The sequence below is a fragment of the Petromyzon marinus genome, unplaced genomic scaffold (assembly GCF_048934315.1).
Source record: "Petromyzon marinus isolate PM22_M1 ecotype Great Lakes invasive population unplaced genomic scaffold, UKy_Petmar_22M1.pri1.0 PM_Scaffold_28, whole genome shotgun sequence".
Classification (NCBI taxonomy): domain Eukaryota; kingdom Metazoa; phylum Chordata; class Hyperoartia; order Petromyzontiformes; family Petromyzontidae; genus Petromyzon; species Petromyzon marinus.
The window spans coordinates 546897-568161 of NW_027423257.1; the positions used below are offsets into that span (position 1 = coordinate 546897).

A 21265-nucleotide genomic window follows, 5' to 3' on the forward strand; every position below is an offset into this window, starting at 1 on the left:
TTGTCTCCCTAGTGGCGACGTTTACACACCACACGAGGTACTCATTTGAGGCTGAGTCGACCTAGGGGAGGCCCAGGGCCGGTTCAGATAATCGTCACTGGTGTTGGCCGTGAGCGGGAATCGAACCCGGGTCGCCAGGTTCATAGCGCAGCGAGCTAACCGCTACACTATCGCTCCACACTACACACACACAGACTCACACACACAGACTCACAGACACACACACACAGACACACACAGACTCACACACACAGACTCACACACACACATAGACTCACACACACACAGACTCACACACAGACACACACACAGACTCACACCACCACCCCGCTCCTCACCTTCGCCAGATGCTCTCCCCGCCTCTCCAACGGACAAACTGCCAGGGGGAAGCGCGTGGCGCGAGACGAGGGGGCGGTACCATGTCACCACGCCCACCGTGACGTAACAGCCCTGAGCCCCTCCCCCCACCGGAGCTCCTCCCCCCCATGGCCACACCCCTCGCCCCACCCCTTCACCCCATTCGCTCCGCCCCCTCCCCTCCCCCCGCTGCTTCTTCCGCTGAGGCCGGGGCGAGTGGAGGCGGCGCTGTGCATTGTGGGTGGCGAGCGGCCGATTTGGATTCCCGCTCACGGCCACCGTCGGTGGCTCGCGAGCTTCTGAAGCGGCGGCTCGCTGGCTGGGCCACCTCTACGTCGACTCAGCCCGAAGAAGGCGAGAAGCTTGCACGGTGTGGACACAGCAGCAGTGGCGGTGGTGCGGGGGAGGGGGAGGCAGAGGAGGCGCCTGGCCCACAGCCGTCACGCGCTAGGCGCCTGCTGAGTTCACGGCCCTGCTGCTGATGATGATGATGAGGAGAGGCACTGCCAGATTGCGGCTGATGGGATGAGTTAAATTTAGTTTTTTTGTATCTCTGGAGGGACGGATTTGTTGTCGTGGCAGAAATGGCCTCCACTTGAGGCCGCGATGTGGAGTATTTGGTCTCCTCTTCCACGCTGGGCGTAGCCACACTTTACCCCTCCACACGCGGGCCGTGAGCTCACTGGACTTGCAATGCAGAGGTGCAGGTTCGAGTCCATTTCACACTCAGCCACTCACTCACCCACCCACTCAGCCACCAACTCACTCAGCCACCCACTCACCCACTCAGCCACCCACTCACTCAGCCACTCACTCACCCACCAATTCAACCACTCACTCACCCACCAATTCATCCACTCACTCAGCCACCCACTCAGCCACCCACTCAATCACCCACTCAGCCACCCACTCACCCAATCACCCACTCACTCACCCACCAATTCAGCTACTTAGCCACCCACTCACCCACCCACACAGCCACCCACTCACTCAGCCACTCACTCAGCCACCCACCCACTCACCCAACCACAGAGGGATAAAGACCCTTCATGCAGTGGTTGTGTAGTATCTGCGTCAATATTTTTGTTGTTTGGTCATGGTGGTGGTCATGGTGGTGGTCATGGTGGTGGTCATGGTGGTGGTCGTGGTGGTGGTCGTGGTGGTGGTCGTGGTGGTGATCGTGGTGGTGGTTGTGGTGGTTGTGGTTGTTGTGGTGGTGGTTGTTATTATAATTGTGACTTTAGTTTTGGTTGTATAGGTGGTTGTAGTGGTGGTTGAGGTTACAGTTGTGGTGTAGGTGGTTATGTTGGTTGTTATGGTAATTGTGGCTCTGGTTGTGGTGCTTGTGGTGGTTTTGGTTGTGGTTATAATTGTTGTGTAGGTTGTGGTTATATGTGCGGTTGTGGTGTTTGTGGTTATATTTCTTATAATTGTGTAGGTGGTGGTTGTAATGGTCATAGTTGTGGTGTAGGTGGTTTTAATGGTTGTTATGGTAGTTGTATGTATTTTGAACTTATGTCGCACCCTTCCCAGCCAACCGTGCTAATTGGAGGTGTGGTTTTAGTTGTGGTTATTTTATGGTTGTTTTGGTTATAGTTGTGGTGGTGATTGTGGTTGGTGCAGGTGCTGGGATGAAGGATGCGTTCTGGGTCCTCTTGCCGTCTGGCTCCAACAGCGATGGCTCGAGCCAGCACTGCCGCCCCTGTGTCACGTTGGTCACATGACCTTGCCTCCCAGCATACCTTGCAGTCGTCGTTGATTCTGGGCCATCTTTACCTCCTGCATCTCTAGAGGAGCTCTCGCTTCCTGTAAGCGCTCTCCTCTTACCTCTGCTCTCTCTCCCCGTGTCTCCCTCCTCTCTCTCCCCTTGTCTCCATCCCCCTCTTATTTCTTGGTGGTCCAGGTTCAGGGGTCAGGAGTTTACTGGCTGCACTCCAACCTTTGACCTTGGCTGTCACTCGAGTGGATTTGTCGCACAGCAGTCAACCCATAGCATCAGGATCTGTCCCCTGACCTCCTCCTGTGCCTAGCCTGGAACAGCAGTCAACCTGTGGCACCAGGATCTGTCCTGTGACCTCCTCCTGCATCTAGCCTGGTACAGCAGTCAACCCATGGCACCTGGGTCTGTCCCATGTACTCCTGCTCCTGCATCTAGTCTGGCACAGCAGTAAACCCATGGCACCTGGTTTGTTGTGATGATATTACCGCCACGTAGTGGCGAATGGTGGCCATTGTCGTTGTGAGTTGGTGGGCTTGTGTGTAAGTAATTGTGATTGAGTATGTGACTATCATGTCGTGTGTGCGAGTTGGATAGTAATGGTGTGTTTACGAGGGTGAGTGTGTGTGGGTGTGTGAGTATCGTGGTGAGGATGTGAGTGATGGTATGTGACAGTGTGAGTTTGATGGTGATTGTATCATGGTGAGTGCAAGCAATACTGTGAGTTTGACTTATTTGCCCCCCCTCCCTTTACCCACTACCCACTCTTCCTTCCTCTTCCTCTCTCCCCCCACTCTCCCCACCCCCTCTACCTCCCTCTCTTTCCCTGCCTCTCTATCCCTCTCCTTTCTCCCGTAACTACCTTGCCTGTAATACAAGAGGTCGTGGGTTCGATCCCTACCCTCACACCTGCTAGATATTTTGAGTTTGCGTGTCTCTCTCTCCCTGTGGTCGCGTTCAGAGTGTTTGGTTTCTATAAATGTCGACGTGATGATAAGCCACTTCGTTGACCTATAATTTTTGGCCTTTTCCCTTGTGTAGAAGAGCTGTGTAGCTCGGTGGGCCTTACCCGGTAAAATATAAATAGTTTAGTTTCCTCTCTTCCTCCTCCCTTCCTCCCTCTCCACACCCCCTACCCTCCAGCACAACAACAAGAAGCAGGAGGAGGAAGGTTTGTCTCCCAAGCCGAGCGCTTCCGGGTCCACCTTCATGATCCTCCCTCTGCCCCAGGGTGGAAAGATCCCCTGGCACAGGGTTACGGTATCCCACCCACATACACACAGGGTTACGGTACCCCACCCACATACGCACAGGGGTACGGTGCCCCTGTCACATATAAGCACAGGGGTACGGTGCCCTCGCCACACATCCGCACAGGGGTACGGTACCCCCTACTCACATGCCAGGCTATGTGCACCACACAGAGACCCAAAGACTCGCACATAGATCCATAGACTTACACAGACCCATAGACTCACACAGAGACCCAAAACTCACACATAGATCCATAGACTTACATAGATTATTGACTCACACAGAAACCAATTAGCTCAAACAAAGACCTGTTGAAACACAGACAATATACTTGCACAAAGACCCATAGACTCACACAGACTCATCCACTCGTGCACCCATCCACTCAACGACTCACAGGCTTACTCGCTCACCCAATCCCTCACCTATTCACTCAGCCACTCACTCAGAAACTCGCTCAAAAACTCACCATTTTACCCACCCACTTGCTCACCCACTCAAGCACCTACTCACAGAATCACTCATAAATTCACCCACTCACTCGCTCAGAAGCTGACTCACAAAATCATTACCCACTCACTCATGCCCTCACTCGCCCCCTTACCCATGCGCACAGATTCCCCGACTTACTTACTCGCTCACAGACTCAATTGTTCACAGACTCACTCAGAAGCTCTCACCCACTAACTTATTCAGGAGCGGGTGGGAACCATGACGGACCAGCAGCAGGGGGGGGGGGGGGTGGGAGGAGTAGAGTGAGTGGAGTGAGGTTAGTGGAGTGAGGTGAGTGGGGTGAGGTGAGTGGGGTGAGGTGAGTGGGGTGATTTGAGTGGGGTGAGTTGAGTGGGGTGAGTTGAGTGGGGCGAGGTGAGTGGGGTGAGGTGAGTGGGGTGAGGTGAGTGGGGTGAGGTGAGTGGGGTGAGGTGAGTGGGGTGATTTGAGTGGGGTGAGTTGAGTGGGGTGAGTTGAGTGGGGTGAGGGTAGTGGGGTGAGGTGAGTGGGGTGGGGTGAGGTGAGTGGGGTGAGTGGAGTGGGGTGAGGTGAGTGGGGTGAGGTGAGTGGGGTGAGGTGAGTGGGGTGAGGTGAGTGGGGTGAGGTGAGGTGAGTGGGGTGAGGTGAGTGGGGTGAGGTGAGTGGGGTGAGTGGAGTGGGGTGATTTGAGTGGGGTGAGTTGAGTGGGGTGAGTTGAGTGGGGTGAGGTGAGTGGGGTGAGGTGAGTGGGGTGAGGTGAGTGGGGTGAGGTGAGGTGAGTGGGGTGAGGTGAGTGGGGTGAGGTGAGTGGGGTGAGGTGAGTGGGGTGAGTGGAGTGGGGTGAGTGGAGTGGGGTGAGTGGAGTGGGGTGAGGTGAGTGGGGTGAGGTGAGTGGGGTGAGGTGAGTAGGGTGAGGTGAGTGGGGTGAGTTGAGTGGGGTGAGTTGAGTGGGGTGAGGTGAGTGGGGTGAGGTGAGTGGGGTGAGGTGAGTGGGGTGAGGTGAGTGGGGTGAGGTGAGTGGGGTGAGGTGAGTGGGGTGATTTGAGTGGGGTGAGGTGAATGGGGTGAGGTGAGTGGGGTGAGGTGAGTGGGGTGAGGTGAGTGGGGTGAGGTGAGTGGGGTGAGGTGAGTGGGGTGAGGTGAGTTGGGTGAGGTGAGTTGGGTGAGGTGAGTGGGGTGAGGTGAGTGGGGTGAGGTGAGTGGGGTGAGGTGAGTGGGGTGAGGTAAGTGGGGTGAGGTGAGTGGGGTGGGGTGAGTGGGGTGAGGTGAGTGGGGTGATTTGAGTGGGGTGAGGTGAGTGGGGTGATTTGAGTGGGGTGATTTGAGTGGGGTGATTTGAGTGGGGTGATTTGAGTGGGGTGAGGTGAGTGGGGTGAGGTGAGTGGGGTGAGTGGAGTGGGGTGAGTGGAGTGGGGTGAGTGGAGTGGGGTGAGTGGAGTGGGGTGAGTGGAGTGGGGTGAGTTGAGTGGGGTGAGTTGAGTGGGGTGAGTTGAGTGGGGTGAGGTGAGTGGGGTGAGGTGAGTGGGGTGAGTGGAGTGGGGTGAGTGGAGTGGGGTGAGTGGAGTGGGGTGAGGTGAGTGGGGTGATTTGAGTGGGGTGAGGTGAGTGGGGTGATTTGAGTGGGGTGATTTGAGTGGGGTGAGGTGAGTGGGGTGAGGTGAGTGGGGTGAGGTGAGTGGGGTGAGGTGAGTGGGGTGATTTGAGTGGGGTGAGGTGAGTGGGGTGATTTGAGTGGGGTGATTTGAGTGGGGTGAGGTGAGGTGAGTGGGGTGAGTGGGGTGAGGTGAGTGGGGTGAGGTGAGTGGGGTGAGGTGAGTGGGGTGAGTGGAGTGGGGTGAGGTGAGTGGGGTGAGGTGAGTGGGGTGAGGTGAGTGGGGTGAGGTGAGTGGGGTGATTTGAGTGGGGTGAGGTGAGTGGGGTGATTTGAGTGGGGTGATTTGAGTGGGGTGATTTGAGTGGGGTGATTTGAGTGGGGTGAGTTGAGTGGGGTGAGTTGAGTGGGGTGAGGTGAGTGGGGTGAGGTGAGTGGGGTGAGGTGAGTGGGGTGAGTGGAGTGGGGTGAGTGGAGTGGGGTGAGTGGAGTGGGGTGAGTGGAGTGGGGTGAGTTGAGTGGGGTGAGTTGAGTGGGGTGAGTTGAGTGGGGTGAGTTGAGTGGGGTGAGGTGAGTGGGGTGAGGTGAGTGGGGTGAGTGGGGTGAGGTGAGTGGGGTGAGTGGAGTGGGGTGAGTGGAGTGGGGTGAGTGGAGTGGGGTGAGTGGAGTGGGGTGAGGTGAGTGGGGTGAGGTGAGTGGGGTGATTTGAGTGGGGTGAGGTGAGTGGGGTGATTTGAGTGGGGTGATTTGAGTGGGGTGATTTGAGTGGGGTGAGTTGAGTGGGGTGAGTTGAGTGGGGTGAGTTGAGTGGGGTGAGTTGAGTGGGGTGAGTTGAGTGGGGTGAGGTGAGTGGGGTGAGGTGAGTGGGGTGAGGTGAGTGGGGTGAGGTGAGTGGGGTGAGGTGAGTGGGGTGATTTGAGTGGGGTGATTTGAGTGGGGTGATTTGAGTGGGGTGAGTTGAGTGGGTGAGGTGAGTGGGGTGAGGTGAGTGGGGTGAGGTGAGTGGGGTGAGGTGAGTGGGGTGAGGTGAGTGGGGTGAGGTGAGTGGGGTGATTTGAGTGGGGTGAGGTGAGTGGGGTGATTTGAGTGGGGTGATTTGAGTGGGGTGATTTGAGTGGGGTGATTTGAGTGGGGTGAGGTGAGTGGGGTGAGGTGAGTGGGGTGAGGTGAGTGGGGTGAGGTGAGTGGGGTGAGGTGAGTGGGGTGATTTGAGTGGGGTGATTTGAGTGGGGTGAGGTGAGTGGGGTGAGGTGAGTGGGGTGAGGTGAGTGGGGTGAGGTGAGTGGGGTGAGGTGAGTGGGGTGAGGTGAGTGGGGTGATTTGAGTGGGGTGAGGTGAGTGGGGTGATTTGAGTGGGGTGATTTGAGTGGGGTGATTTGAGTGGGGTGATTTGAGTGGGGTGAGTTGAGTGGGGTGAGTTGAGTGGGGTGAGGTGAGTGGGGTGAGGTGAGTGGGGTGAGGTGAGTGGGGTGAGGTGAGTGGGGTGAGGTGAGTGGGGTGAGTGGAGTGGGGGTGAGTGGAGTGGGGTGAGTGGAGTGGGGTGAGGTGAGTGGGGTGAGGTGAGTGGGGTGATTTGAGTGGGGTGATTTGAGTGGGGTGATTTGAGTGGGGTGATTTGAGTGGGGTGAGGTGAGTGGGGTGATTTGAGTGGGGTGATTTGAGTGGGGTGATTTGAGTGGGGTGATTTGAGTGGGGTGAGTTGAGTGGGGTGAGTTGAGTGGGGTGAGTTGAGTGGGGTGAGGTGAGTGGGGTGAGGTGAGTGGGGTGAGGTGAGTGGGGTGAGGTGAGTGGGGTGAGGTGAGTGGGGTGATTTGAGTGGGGTGATTTGAGTGGGGTGATTTGAGTGGGGTGAGTTGAGTGGGGTGAGGTGAGTGGGGTGAGGTGAGTGGGGTGAGGTGAGTGGGGTGAGGTGAGTGGGGTGAGGTGAGTGGGGTGATTTGAGTGGGGTGAGGTGAGTGGGGTGATTTGAGTGGGGTGATTTGAGTGGGGTGATTTGAGTGGGGTGATTTGAGTGGGGTGAGTTGAGTGGGGTGAGTTGAGTGGGGTGAGGTGAGTGGGGTGAGGTGAGTGGGGTGAGGTGAGTGGGGTGCGGTGAGTGGGGTGAGTGGAGTGGGGTGAGTGGAGTGGGGTGAGGTGAGTGGGGTGAGGTGAGTGGGGTGAGTGGCGTGGGGTGAGTGGAGTGGGGTGAGTGGAGTGGGGTGAGGTGAGTGGGGTGAGGTGAGTGGGGTGAGGTGAGTGGGGTGAGTGGGGTGAGGTGAGTGGGGGTGGGGTGAGGTGAGTGGGGTGAGGTGAGTGGGGTGAGGTGAGTGGGGTGAGTGGAGTGGGGTGAGTGGAGTGGGGTGAGTGGAGTGGGGTGAGGTGAGTGGGGTGAGGTGAGTGGGGTGAGGTGAGTGGGGTGAGGTGAGTGGGGTGAGGTGAGTGGGGTGAGGTGAGTGGGGTGAGTGGAGTGGGGTGAGTGGAGTGGGGTGAGTGGAGTGGGGTGAGTGGAGTGGGGTGAGTGGAGTGGGGTGAGTGGAGTGGGGTGAGTGGAGTGGGGTGAGTGGAGTGGGGTGAGTGGAGTGGGGTGAGTTCGGTGAGTGGAGTTGGGTGAGTGGAGTGGGGTGAGGTGAGTGGGGTGAGGTGAGTGGGGTGAGGTGAGTGGGGTGAGGTGAGTGGGGTGAGGTGAGTGGGGTGAGTGGAGTGGGGTGAGTGGAGTGGGGTGAGGTGAGTGGGGTGAGGTGAGTGGGGTGAGGTGAGTGGGGTGAGTGGGGTGAGGTGAGTGGGGTGAGGTGAGTGGGGTGAGGTGAGTGGGGTGGGGTGAGGTGAGTGGGGTGAGGTAAGTGGGGTGAGGTGAGTGGGGTGAGTGGAGTGGGGTGAGGTGAGTGGGGTGAGGTGAGTGGGGTGAGGTAAGTGGGGTGAGGTGAGTGGGGTGAGTGGAGTGGGGTGAGTGGAGTGGGGTGAGCTTAGTGGGGTGAGGTGAGTGGGGTGATTTGAGTGGGGTGATTTGAGTGGGGTGATTTGAGTGGGGTGAGTTGAGTGGGGTGAGTTGAGTGGGGTGAGTTGAGTGGGGTGAGGTAAGTGGGGTGAGGTGAGTGGGGTGAGGTGAGTGGGGTGAGGTGAGTGGGGTGAGGTGAGTGGGGTGATTTGAGTGGGGTGAGGTGAGTGGGGTGATTTGAGTGGGGTGAGGTGAGTGGTGTGAGTGGGGTGAGCTGAGTGGGGTGAGGTGAGTGGGGTGAGGTGAGTGGGGTAAGGTGAGTGGGGTAAGGTGAGTGGGGTGAGGTGAGTGGGGTGAGATGAGTTGGGTGAGGTGAGTGGGGTGAGGTGAGTGGGGTGAGGTGAGTGGGGTGAGGTGAGTGGGGTGAGGTGAGTGGGGTGTGAGGTGAGTGGGGTGTGAGGTGAGTGGGGTGAGGTGAGTGGGGTGATTTGAGTGGGGTGATTTGATTGGGGTGATTTGATTGGGGTGATTTGAGTGGGGTGAGTTGAGTGGGGTGAGTTGAGTGGGGTGAGGTGAGTGGGGTGAGTGGAGTGGGGTGAGTGGAGTGGGGTGAGTGGAGTGGGGTGAGTGGAGTGGGGTGAGTGGAGTGGGGTGAGGTGAGTGGGGTGAGGTGAGTGGGGTGAGGTGAGTGGGGTGAGGTGAGTGGGGTGAGGTGAGTGGGGTGAGGTGAGTGGGGTGAGGTGAGTGGGGTGAGTGGGGTGAGGTGAGTGGGGTGAGGTGAGTGGGGTGAGGTGAGTGGGGTGAGGTGAGTGGGGTGAGTTGAGTGGGGTGAGTTGAGTGGGGTGAGTTGAGTGGGGTGAGGTGAGTGGGGTGGGGTGAGGTGAGTGGGGTGAGTTGAGTGGGGTGAGGTGAGTGGGGCGAGGTGAGTGGGGTGAGTGGGGTGAGTGGAGTGGGGTGAGTGGAGTGGGGTGAGTGGAGTGGGGTGAGGTGAGTGGGGTGAGGTGAGTGGGGAGAGGTGAGTGGGGTGAGGTGATTGGGGTGAGGTGAGTGGGGTGAGGTGAGTGGGGTGAGGTGAGTGGGGTGAGGTGAGTGGGGTGAGGTGAGTGGGGTGATTTGAGTGGGGTGATTTGAGTGGGGTGATTTGAGTGGGGTGAGGTGAGTGGGGTGATTTGAGTGGGGTGATTTGAGTGGGGTGATTTGAGTGGGGTGATTTGAGTGGGGTGAGTTGAGTGGGGTGAGTTGAGTGGGGTGAGTTGAGTGGGGTGAGTTGAGTGGGGTGAGTTGAGTGGGGTGAGGTGAGTGGGGTGAGATGAGTTGGGTGAGGTGAGTTGGGTGAGGTGAGTGGGGTGAGGTGAGTGGGGTGAGGTGAGTGGGGTGAGATGAGTTGGGTGAGGTGAGTGGGGTGAGGTGAGTGGGGTGAGGTGAGTGGGGTGAGGTGAGTGGGGTAAGGTGAGTGGGGTGTGAGGTGAGTGGGGTGTGAGGTGAGTGGGGTGAGGTGAGTGGGGTGAGGTGAGTGGGGTGAGGTGAGTGGGGTGATTTGAGTGGGGTGAGGTGAGTGGGGTGATTTGATTGGGGTGATTTGAGTGGGGTGATTTGAGTGGGGTGAGTTGAGTGGGGTGAGTTGAGTGGGGTGAGGTGAGTGGGGTGAGGTGAGTGGGGTGAGGTGAGTGGAGTGGGGTGAGTGGAGTGGGGTGAGTGGAGTGGGGTGAGTGGAGTGGGGTGAGGTGAGTGGGGTGAGGTGAGTGGGGTGAGGTGAGTGGGGTGAGTGGGGTGAGGTGAGTGGGGTGAGGTGAGTGGGGTGAGGTGAGTGGGGTGGGGTGAGGTGAGTGGGGTGAGGTGAGTGGGGTGAGGTGAGTGGGGTGAGTTGAGTGGGGTGAGTTGAGTGGGGTGAGTTGAGTGGGGTGAGGTGAGTGGGGTGGGGTGAGTTGAGTGGGGTGAGGTGAGTGGGGTGAGGTGAGTGGGGTGAGTGGGGTGAGTGGAGTGGGGTGAGTGGAGTGGGGTGAGTGGAGTGGGGTGAGTGGAGTGGGGTGAGTGGAGTGGGGTGAGTTGAGTGGGGTGAGTGGGGTGAGTGGGGTGAGGTGAGTGGGGTGAGGTGAGTGGGGTGGGGTGAGGTGAGTGGGGTGAGTGGAGTGGGGTGAGTGGAGTGGGGTGAGTGGAGTGGGGTGAGTGGAGTGGGGTGAGTTCGGTGAGTGGAGTGGGGTGAGTGGAGTGGGGTGAGTGGAGTGGGGTGAGTGGAGTGGGGTGAGTGGGGTGAGGGGAGTGGGGTGAGGTGAGTGGGGTGAGTTGAGTGGGGTGAGGTGAGTGGGGTGAGGTGAGTGGGGTGAGGTGAGTGGGGTGAGGTGAGTGGGGTGAGTGGAGTGGGGTGAGTTGAGTGGAGTGAGTTGAGTGGGGTGAGTTGAGTGGGGTGAGGTGAGTGGGGTGAGGTGAGTGGGGTGAGGTGAGTGGGGTGAGTTGAGTGGGGTGAGTTGAGTGGGGTGAGTTGAGTGGGGTGAGTTGAGTGGGGTGAGTTGAGTGGGGTGAGGTGAGTGGGGTGAGGTGAGTGGGGTGAGGTGAGTGGGGTGAGGTGAGTGGGGTGAGTGGAGCGGGGTGAGTGGAGCGGGGTGAGTGAGGCGAGGTGAGTGGGGCGAGGTGAGTGGGGCGAGGTGAGTGGGGCGAGGTGAGTGGGGTGAGGTGAGTGGGGTGAGTTGAGTGGGGTGAGTTGAGTGGGGTGAGTTGAGTGGGGTGAGGTGAGTGGGGTGAGGTGAGTGGGGTGAGGTGAGTGGGGTGAGGTGAGTGGGGTGAGTGGAGCGGGGTGAGTGGAGCGGGGTGAGTGAGGCGAGGTGAGTGGGGCGAGGTGAGTGGGGCGAGGTGAGTGGGGCGAGGTGAGTGGGGCGAGGTGAGTGGGGTGAGGTGAGTGGGGTGATTTGAGTGGGGTGATTTGAGTGGGGTGAGTTGAGTGGGGTGAGTTGAGTGGGGTGAGGTGAGTGGGGTGAGGTGAGTGGGGTGAGGTGAGTGGGGTGGGGTGAGGTGAGTGGGGTGGGGTGAGGTGAGTGGGGTGAGTGGAGTGGGGTGAGTGGAGTGGGGTGAGTGGAGTGGGGTGAGTGGAGTGGGGTGAGTGGAGTGGGGTGAGGTGAGTGGGGTGAGGTGAGTGGGGTGAGGTGAGTGGGTGAGGTGAGTGGGGTGATTTGAGTGGGGTGATTTGAGTGGGGTGATGTGAGTGGGGTGAGGTGAGTGGGGTGAGGTGAGTGGGGTGAGGTGAGTGGGGTGAGTGGAGTGGGGTGAGTGGAGTGGGGTGAGTGGAGTGGGGTGAGTGGAGTGGGGTGAGTGGAGTGGGGTGAGGTGAGTGGGGTGAGTGGAGTGGGGTGAGTGGAGTGGGGTGAGGTGAGTGGGGTGAGGTGAGTGGGGTGAGGTGAGTGGGGTGAGGTGAGTGGGGTGAGGTGAGTGGGGTGAGGTGAGTGGGGTGATTTGAGTGGGGTGAGGTGAATGGGGTGATTTGAGTGGGGTGATTTGAGTGGGGTGATTTGAGTGGGGTGATTTGAGTGGGGTGAGTTGAGTGGGGTGAGTTGAGTGGGGTGAGTTGAGTGGGGTGAGTTGAGTGGGGTGAGGTGAGTGGGGTGAGGTGAGTGGGGTGAGGTGAGTGGGGTGAGGTGAGTGGGGTGAGTGGAGTGGGGTGAGTGGAGTGGGGTGAGTGGAGTGGGGTGAGTGGAGTGGGGTGAGTGGAGTGGGGTGAGTGGAGTGGGGTGAGTGGAGTCGGGTGAGTGGAGTCGGGTGAGTGGAGTCGGGTGAGTGGAGTCGGGTGAGTGGGGTGGGGTGAGTGGGGTGGGGTGAGTGGGGTGGGGTGAGTGGGGTGGGGTGAGTGGGGTGGGGTGAGTGGGGTGGGGTGAGTGGAGTGAGTGAGTGGAGTGAGTGAGTGGAGTGAGTGAGTGGAGTGAGTGAGTGGAGTGAGTGAGTGGAGTGAGTGAGTGGAGTGAGTGAGTGGAGTGAGTGAGTGGAGTGAGTGAGTGGAGTGAGTGAGTGGAGAGAAATAAGCAGCTGTGAAAGTTTGGGATACCACTACTTGAAAAAACTTTACTGTACCATTGAAAATTAGTTTAATGTTTGGTTTGATTTAGAACATCTTTCCATTTATTGCTTAATTTGAAACCATAGTCTCGGTTGAAATTGTGTCCGTGTTTGTAAATCTGATTTGCCTCGAGGACAAATCTCTGATAAAAACCCATGGGTTTGCAGAGAATCTTGGTATCGGAGAAAACTACATCGTGATCACCCACAGCGTTGTAACAGTGGTCAGCTACGGCAGAATAATTCGTTCTGCCGTGTTTCAAATCTGATTTTTGCTCACGAATTCGGTCAGAGACATGTCGCTTCGTCTCCCCGATATAGCAGTCACCACAAGTGCAGCTCAATTTGTAAACCCCGGGGTACTGTAAGTCAGGAACGACATCCTTCACGTATGGGATCAGGTCACGGATTTTGTGTACTGTATTGTTTGTCATAACTACTACTGTTACTACCACACTGTAGTGTTATTATAACTATCATAACTACTACTGTTACTACCACACTGTAGTGTTATTATAACTAGTATAACTACTACTGTTACTACCACACTAGTAGTGTCATTATAACTATCATAACTACTACTGTTACTACCACACCGTAGTGTTATTATAACTAGTATAACTACTACTGTTACTACCACACCGTAGTGTTATTATAAGTAGTATAACTACTACTGTTACTACCACACTGTAGTGTTATTATAACTATCATAACTACTACTGTTACTACCACACCATAGTGTTATTATAACTAGTATATCTACCACTGTTACTACCACACTGTAGTGTTATTATAACTATCATAACTACTACTGTTACAACCACACTATAGTGTTGTTATAACTATCATAACTACTATTGTTACTACCACACCGTAGCGTTATTATAACTATCATAACTACTACTGTTACTACCACACCGTAGTGTTATTATAACTATCATTACTACTGTTACTACCACACTATAGTGTTATTATAACTATCATAACTACTACTGTTACTACCACACTCTAGTGTTATAACTAGTATAACTACTGTTACTACCACACCGTAGTGTTATTATAACTATCATTACTACTGTTATTACCACACTGTAGTGTTATTATAACTAGTATAACTACTACTGTTACTACCACACCGTAGTGTTATTATAACTAGTATAACTACTACTGTTACTACCACACCGTAGTGTTATTATAACTAGTATATCTACTACTGTTACTACCACACTGTAGTGTTATTGTAACTGTCATAACTACTACTGTTACTACCACACCGTAGTGTTATTATAACTAGTATAACTACTACTGTTACTACCACACGAGTAGTGTCATTATAACTATCATAACTACTACTGTTACTACCACACCGTAGTGTTATTATAAGTAGTATAACTACTACTGTTACTACCACACTGTAGTGTTATTATAACTATCATTACTACTGTTACTACCACACTGTAGTGTTATTATAACTATCATAACTACTACTGTTACAACCACACTGTAGTGTTGTTATAACTATCATAACTACTACTGTTACTACCACACCGTAGCGTTATTATAACTATCATAACTACTACTGTTACTACCACACCGTAGTGTTATTATAACTATCATAGCTACTACTGTTGCTACCACACTGTAATGTTATAGCTATCATAACTACTACTATTACTACCACACTGTGGAGTTATAACTATCATAACTACTACTGTTACTACCACACCGTATTGTTATTATATCTAGTATAACTACTACTGTCACTACCACACTGTAGTATTATGACTAGTATACTACTGTTACTTCCACACCGTAGTTTTATAACTAGTATAACTACTACTGTTACTACCACACGTAGTGTTATTATAACTAGTATAACTACTGTTACTACACCACTGTAGTGTTATTATAACTAGTATAACTACTACTGTTACTACCACACCGTAGTATTATTATAACTAGTATAACTACTACTATTACTACCACACCGTAGTATTATTATAACTAGTATAACTACTACTGTTACTACCACACCGTAGTGTTATTATAACTAGTATAACTACTACTGTTACTAATACTGCTACTGTTACTATCACACGGTAGTGTTATTACAATTATAACTACTCTTACTAATATTACTTCTGTTACTACCACACCAAAGTATTCATATTACTGCAGTTACTACCACACCACAGTGTTATTACTACGGTTAATACAGCACTACCACTTAGCCGCATCACACGTGTACACTCACGTATACACTCACGTATACACAGGTGTACACTCACGTTTACACTCATACACACTTGTACACTCAACAACAACAGACCGCCATTCCCCACTAAGTGGCGGTGATGTCACCATGGTGCCTCTGCCAGGCTAGATGCACTTGAGGCCACGTGACGTGTCGAAGGTTCGCTGACACAATGTCACGGGACACACCCAGATGCCATGCGTTGACTAAGATGCTTGGTGGATGCACCAGCTGTGTCCTTTACTGCGCCAACTTGCTGCATTTTATCCACCCAGCACTCCGTTCATTGTTGTGAGCGCCGCTCCTCTGCCCTGAGTTGTTGTTGGAGGGCGACTGCCTCCAACTACCCAGTAGCGTCTTTCACGACCCTCCTCCATAGAGGTCGATCTTAACACCGCTGGTACCGGTCTTCAGCAAGTCCACTCAGCTTCACATCCTCCCGTATTGCATCAGTCCATCTCTACTCCAGCCCGTTTCTTGCCCTTTTAACCTCTATAAATGGACAAACAAGCAACTTGGGCATGAGGTGGTGGGGCATGAGGGCTACATGACCCAGCAAATGCAGCGTTGCCTGCCGGAGGAGCTCATTAATGGGACTGTGTCGCGGTCTTTCAAGGACAATCCAGCCTGGTTAAACCAAGGATGGACCGTACGCAGGCCAGCCTAAATGTTTCTAACCAGCGCAGATGTTCCATGAGGGGTCAACATTTCACAAGTATAGAGAAGGAAGGGCATGGCTGTGGTTGAGACGATCCAAAGCTTCGTGTTGCGTAACAGACCATGAAGCTTCCACACAGCATTAAACAGCCGATGAATAGATAATGCCGCCTAACTGATTCAGAGTGAGACCTCTGCTGTCAAACCGGAGCTGGTCATAAGCACACTGCTTAGATATGGAAAACTCTCCACTTTACACTCTACAAATGCTCCATTGTAGATAACACAACAACAACCGCCATTCGCCACTAAGTGGCGGTGACATCACCACGGTGCTTGTGCCAGGCTATGTGCACCTTGAGGCCATACACACACGTGCACACTTGTACATTTACACACTTGTACGCAATTGCACACTCACACACATGTACACACGTAAAGACAAAGGTCTTGTAGCCTACACAGAATATTAGGTCAAGTGCCCACCTATCAAGGACGGCACTAAACACAAGGGAGGTGGTGTGACCAGCGCCATGGCTGGCCGCCTTCGTCTCCCCCTTGCTGACGTTCACTACAAGCCACACCAGGTTCTCGTATTCATCTGAATCTAAGTAAGTTGGTAAATTTGTAAATGCGCAACTATTATAAGCCAGGTGATCACGAGGAGCGCACAGGGGATGAGAGATCGGTTCTGATGTTTGCTGTCGCCATTCTTAACCGCGCACTTGACTCGAACTCGGCTCGCCGGGTCCGTAGCGCGGTGCGCTATCCGCTACGTGAGCGCCGATGCCGCGTCAGTTGTTTCTGTCACAGTTGTTGCCGCCACTGCTCGCACCCGTAGCCCTCATCGTCCTCCCCGTCGTCGTCGTTGTAGCGCAGCGACCCGGCGTCCCGTCTGGCGGCCGCCCGCAGCGGACGTCCCCGTACTTCCAGACCCTCGCCGTGGCCGAATCGCAGCGCCAGCGCCCCGAGCCGGCCTCCCTGAGCTCGCGGGAGGATCTCGACCGCTGGTAAAACGGTCGTGGCCGGCCCAAGTTCGAGTGCGCGCCCTCCCTTCTTACAGGTGGCCCAACTCGGATTTGGAGCTTGGGCAAACGTCCCCAATTCCCAATTCGGCAGCCTCTCACCACCGTTGTGACGGTTCAGAACTGGTTTCTAGTGCATTGCACACAATACCCGCTTGGCCACTCGATGTCCGATCACGGCCACGATGCACCACTCCGCTACTCCTTCGGCAATCATCTGGCTCGACCACCTCTATCCATTCAGAGTGGTCTACATCGGCCGCTTCTACTGCCACCCATGCGCCCACCACTCGCTCTGCCTGCCTGTCAATTGCCTTCAACCCAATGGCTTTGAATACACCACACAGTTTCATTGGCTCTGGGAGAATAAGCAGGCCTGGGCTTAGTGCTTAGATAGGAGACTCCCTGGGAATACCGGGTGTTGTGGGCTGTGGCCACAAGGTGACTAGTCGAAGGCGTGCATCGATGGATTCTTGATTCCATCTATCCTTATCATTGAGGTGCATCCTCGTCGTATTCATGACGTTCTACTTGGTACCATTTCCTCCCACACGCACCACTCAATCCAATTGGCCAAACATTCCAATGTAGCGGGAGCCTCCTGATAATGTCTTGAGACTCAGTAAGGCTCTCCTGGGTAAACAGAAGGCAGCTTTAACATTTTGTCATTAGTCACCCTTTAACCCTTGTCTCTACACACCAACCTGCAGCATGTTCAGAACTCATCCAGCTGACTGTTCATCAGCCCACCTTGGCCACCTGCTCCCCGTCAGCTGTTCCCTAACTTGGCCATTCGTCCGAATCGGCTGGCAGTGATTCAGCACTTTGGAGGCAAGGGTTGGCCACTCCGTGCTGGCCACATCACCCCCTCATGTGCCGTTCCGGCCTTAACAGATGTTTGCTCGCAGCATTTGCCCCGGCGGTCTCTTGAGGCGATAGGAGGGATCTTTGTCCTCTTGAGCTGGTGACCGAGCGATCGTTTGAGTGACGCGGCTCCCTGCCCACAAGTCGCCACCACAGATCGCGGGTCGCATGGCCCAGGACTCGGGCGAGCTCAGCCTCGTGGTCACGCACGGGGAGCCAGAAGGAAAACCCCACTCAGAAAGTGGAACGTATTGGCGACGTCCTCTTCGGTAACAAATGCCCTCCCCCTCTACTCCACTCCCATCACTTCTCACTTTCCTCATTCCGAGTGTGGCAATGTCTGACAATCCCTGTGTTTTCCCTGTCCCCAATTAGACTGTCAAGAAAGGCTCGGCATCCTCTTGAGCGAGTGGAAGCAGCCCATGAGGTGCGGTCTTGGTCGTGAAGCCCGTTGCGCTGACGCTACCGACGGCAGTATCGCGCTTTTATTCTGCCCTCGGCTTCTTGTGGTGCTCACAAGGGGCCGGCATTCCACCGCACTCCCTCCCCAGCAACTCAACTACTCTCATTGCAAGGCCCACTATTCGATTCCGGATCAGATAATTTGTATGGTCTTGTTATCATTTGTATTGTTTCTCAATTATTCTCCGTTTAACGATTAAATGTAATAACTTGTTCAGTTTTGTGTGCTCTGTTAGCCGCGGTCTCGCGGCTAACAGGTGTCACATTGACCATCACCACCATGGGCCTAAATGTCAAATATATTGAACAATTGGAAATAATAACTTCTCACGCACGCAACTCGGCGCTTTCATCAGGTGCGTATCGCGTGGCGTGATTATCAAACGTGCGGTTAGGGTCGAAGCTAGTTTTGTGTTGTTTATCAAAGTCGGGGCCATGGTCCGGTCGGCCCAAGTGCATGTAGAGTCCGGGCTCCGCTCGGTTCGGGGTACTGCCGGTGCCGCCACGCTCGTGACGCCGGCACTGGTGTCTCTCCGCAGCTCGAGCGAGCGCTACGAGGAGGAGATGGTGGTGCGAGCCGAGGCTCTGGTCAACTCCGGCAGGCGGCTGGTACAGAGGTACGAGCAGGAGAAGAGCCCTCTCGCCGACGGGCTGCTCCACCCACGCTCGCACGGATGGCCGGATGACGTCGCGTCCGCCGAACCACCGACCCGACGGACGACCCCCGCCCAGCCGCCAGCCCACGGGTACCCCCAACAAGTAAATCACCCGACAAGCATCATCCTGACCCACCGACCAAAAAAATTACAGACCGATAACTTACCACCCCATCCAATGACCCCAAAAACACTTTCGCAACAATATATATGAACCCGACACCCGACTTGCCCACCCTCTGACTCTATAAGACACCGAGGCTAATACAATACAAAGGCAACGCAAAACTAGTTTAGCGCCAATGGATTTGACTAAAACCACTCGTGCACAAGGCCAGTTGAAAAACTATCCTGACATTTTTATAAATTAATACACACCGTGAGGAGGGGAATTCCTTAATCGGCATGCTCGAAGTGGTCGAGTGACACGGACGTATGTTCTCCTGTACGTGCATTACACGTAGTAATGTTCTCCTGTAAACGAGGGCTACTCCGAGGAAAATGTGCACAGCGCACGCTGCGCTCCCACGGTTTCGTCTTTATGATGAGCCGCGCTTTCCATGTCACAGCGATCTGCAGGTTCTGCGCTTGTTTAGCTTGAGGCTGTAGTCATCGCCGCGATGCCGCCAGGGAGTCTGCTGAGTGAGCTCCTGCGCCCCGTTATCAATCGAAGGCTCGCGTCGACGAGCCGCGTGCCGCCAGGCTCGTTCGGAACAGGACTGTGGCTGGGAGGGCTCGGCGGGTTGTTTACAAGTTCTTGGGAGACGCCGCCGTGTTTACACAACCAATGGGGGAGCAACGTCGGCTCGGAATGAACTCGGCAAAATTATATCACTTGAGAGAGAAGGCTGCAGATTTGTGCGTGTCGTTGTCTCGTTACCAGCTTTTGGTGAACACTTGGGTGTCACGTGGTGCATTTTATCATTCTCGTGACAGACTGCAAAGGCTGAGGGGGAATTTCCTCACATCCGACATGACACAATATACGCACAGACACACGTAAAATGTACCCCCTGTACTTTCCAATATTCCTATAACTGTGCTTGATTCAAGACACTTATTACCTTTTTATTGGTGACACATTTAATGGTCATGTTTTTTTCTGGCTGTTTTGTGTGCTTGGGTCTTTGGGACTGTCCGTGATGAACAAAAATAAAATTAGTTCCTTGAGTGTAATCCCCTCCATATACGTAGGCTTTGTTCGGGCACTCCAGTTTGCTGCCACACACGACAACCAATTCCGCTCCTGCCCTTGCCCTCAGGACCCTCTTGGAAATGCAGCTTGAGACCACCAATCACTGCACCGCCACTCCCTGAATGCATGATATTGCAACATTGGTCAAAAATAAAATCCATTGCAGTCATTCTCAGCACAACAACGGATGAAGGCCCCTCCCGTACATCGCCTTCATAATGGGGGGTCATTTAACCATATTTCACCACGCTGGTGAGTGCGAGTTAGGAAAGCGTGGGTGCCGGTCAGTCCAGATGTCGCTCGCCACTGATGCGTGCCGTGGGTGGGAATCGAACTCGGGTCGACGGGTTTGTAGCGTGATGCGCGTAGCACTGCATCACCGCTTCCCAAACGCACGTATTGCACCATGTACCTGTACTGTGCGAAACAAGTGTTGGCACACTCGCATGTCCTCCTTTCTTACAATTGCTATGACGCTTCTCTGGATCCCCTTGCTGGCAGGTGCTCAAGTCATCCACTCGCTCACCATAGCACTCTCATGGGACAGCTGCAGGGAAGAGGTTTCTGATGGGGGCGGGGTGGTATCTTTTAAACAGCGCCAGGCACACCCCCAAATCTCCATTTCACAGCCTCGAGACGTTTTGCACATTTGTAGATGCAGGGCTTTACATTCCTCGCTCTACATTCCCCCCAGGATGCTACTGTAGGCTGGCTCGGAGTGGGAAATATCGGCGTAAGGCACTACCACTAGAGTGTAAGGTATGCCTTTCCATAATAATGCTTCATTATCGTCCTCATAATCTTATAAGTCTATAAACAATTTTATACAAAATTGTGAGGACCAAATAAAGAGAGATTGATGTGGCGTGGCAAAATAATCCCCGGTGCAGCGATCCGGAGCCGTTCCGGCTGAAAGTAAACATTGAGCGGCGCGATGGAGAGAAAGAGCAGTCTAATCACGAGAAAAGAAGGAGCGATGAAGGGGCCGCTCCTACCTCTTGTAGCAAGCCTCCCTTCTCACGCCTCTGGATACTTCACTGTCTATCAATGCTCACAACACGCTCGATTCTCTCCTTGTTTTTTTTTATTCTCGTCGATTCTTTTGTATGGAAGCCCCCGTTTCAGTGAGCCCGGTGCTCTCCTCCATCCCGTAGGCATTAGGACGTGACTCGCCTCCTCCCGTGGAACGTCTGACCTCCATGCCCCTCCCTGCGCTCCGCTCCCACAATGCGCCCTCTCCTCACCAGTTCCCAAGTTCTCCATTCGGTGGCCACACTTCCCCTACAAGGTGAGCCTGCAAGCGGACCCGGGAAGCTGCGATCCTTCGTGAACTCGCCAGCACTTTCCTTCAGCATCTTTCTCTGGAGGCTTCCTGAAGTCCGGAGCTCCGGACTGATTAAGAAGCTGAGTCTGTCTAAACTCCTTTATTACCTAAGGATGATTCCTTCCCGCATTATTTTTTGTACGGTGTGGCCCAAAAGTCAGGACACATCGGGTTTTTATTGTAGAGTGTGGCCCAAAAGTCAGGAAACATAAGGTATTTTTTTTACAAGGTGGCCCAAAAGTCAGGACACTGAGTGATTGTCCAGGGTGGCCAAAACGTCATGGCACATCGGGGTTATTGTTGTACAGTGTGGCCCAAAAGCCAAGACACATAGGGTTATTGTACAGGGTGGCCTAAAAGTTAGGACACATTGATTTATTGTTCAGGGTGGCCCAAAAGTCAAAAGAAAATTGATTTTTATACAGGGTCGCCCAAAAGTCTTGACAAGTCTCACACAGAGAGACTGTGTGAGACCCAGAGGCA

General features: G+C 54.2%; 1 long non-coding RNA gene across 3 annotated transcripts; it reads left to right on the forward strand.

The window, feature by feature from the left end:
• Positions 1 to 545: 545 nt before the first annotated feature.
• LOC116957704 (uncharacterized) lies at positions 546 to 20336 on the forward strand. 3 transcript variants are annotated; one of them, XR_012940524.1, is made up of 5 exons: positions 546 to 727; positions 3218 to 3334; positions 16131 to 17572; positions 18147 to 18366; positions 19960 to 20336. It is a non-coding gene; the product is annotated as an uncharacterized LOC116957704 (long non-coding RNA). The 3 variants fall into 3 exon arrangements; XR_012940525.1 differs by lacking the exon at positions 19960 to 20336 and having other exon boundaries at positions 16131 to 17414; positions 17521 to 17572; positions 18147 to 19312; XR_012940523.1 differs by lacking the exon at positions 19960 to 20336 and having other exon boundaries at positions 18147 to 19312.
• Positions 20337 to 21265: the final 929 nt, after the last annotated feature.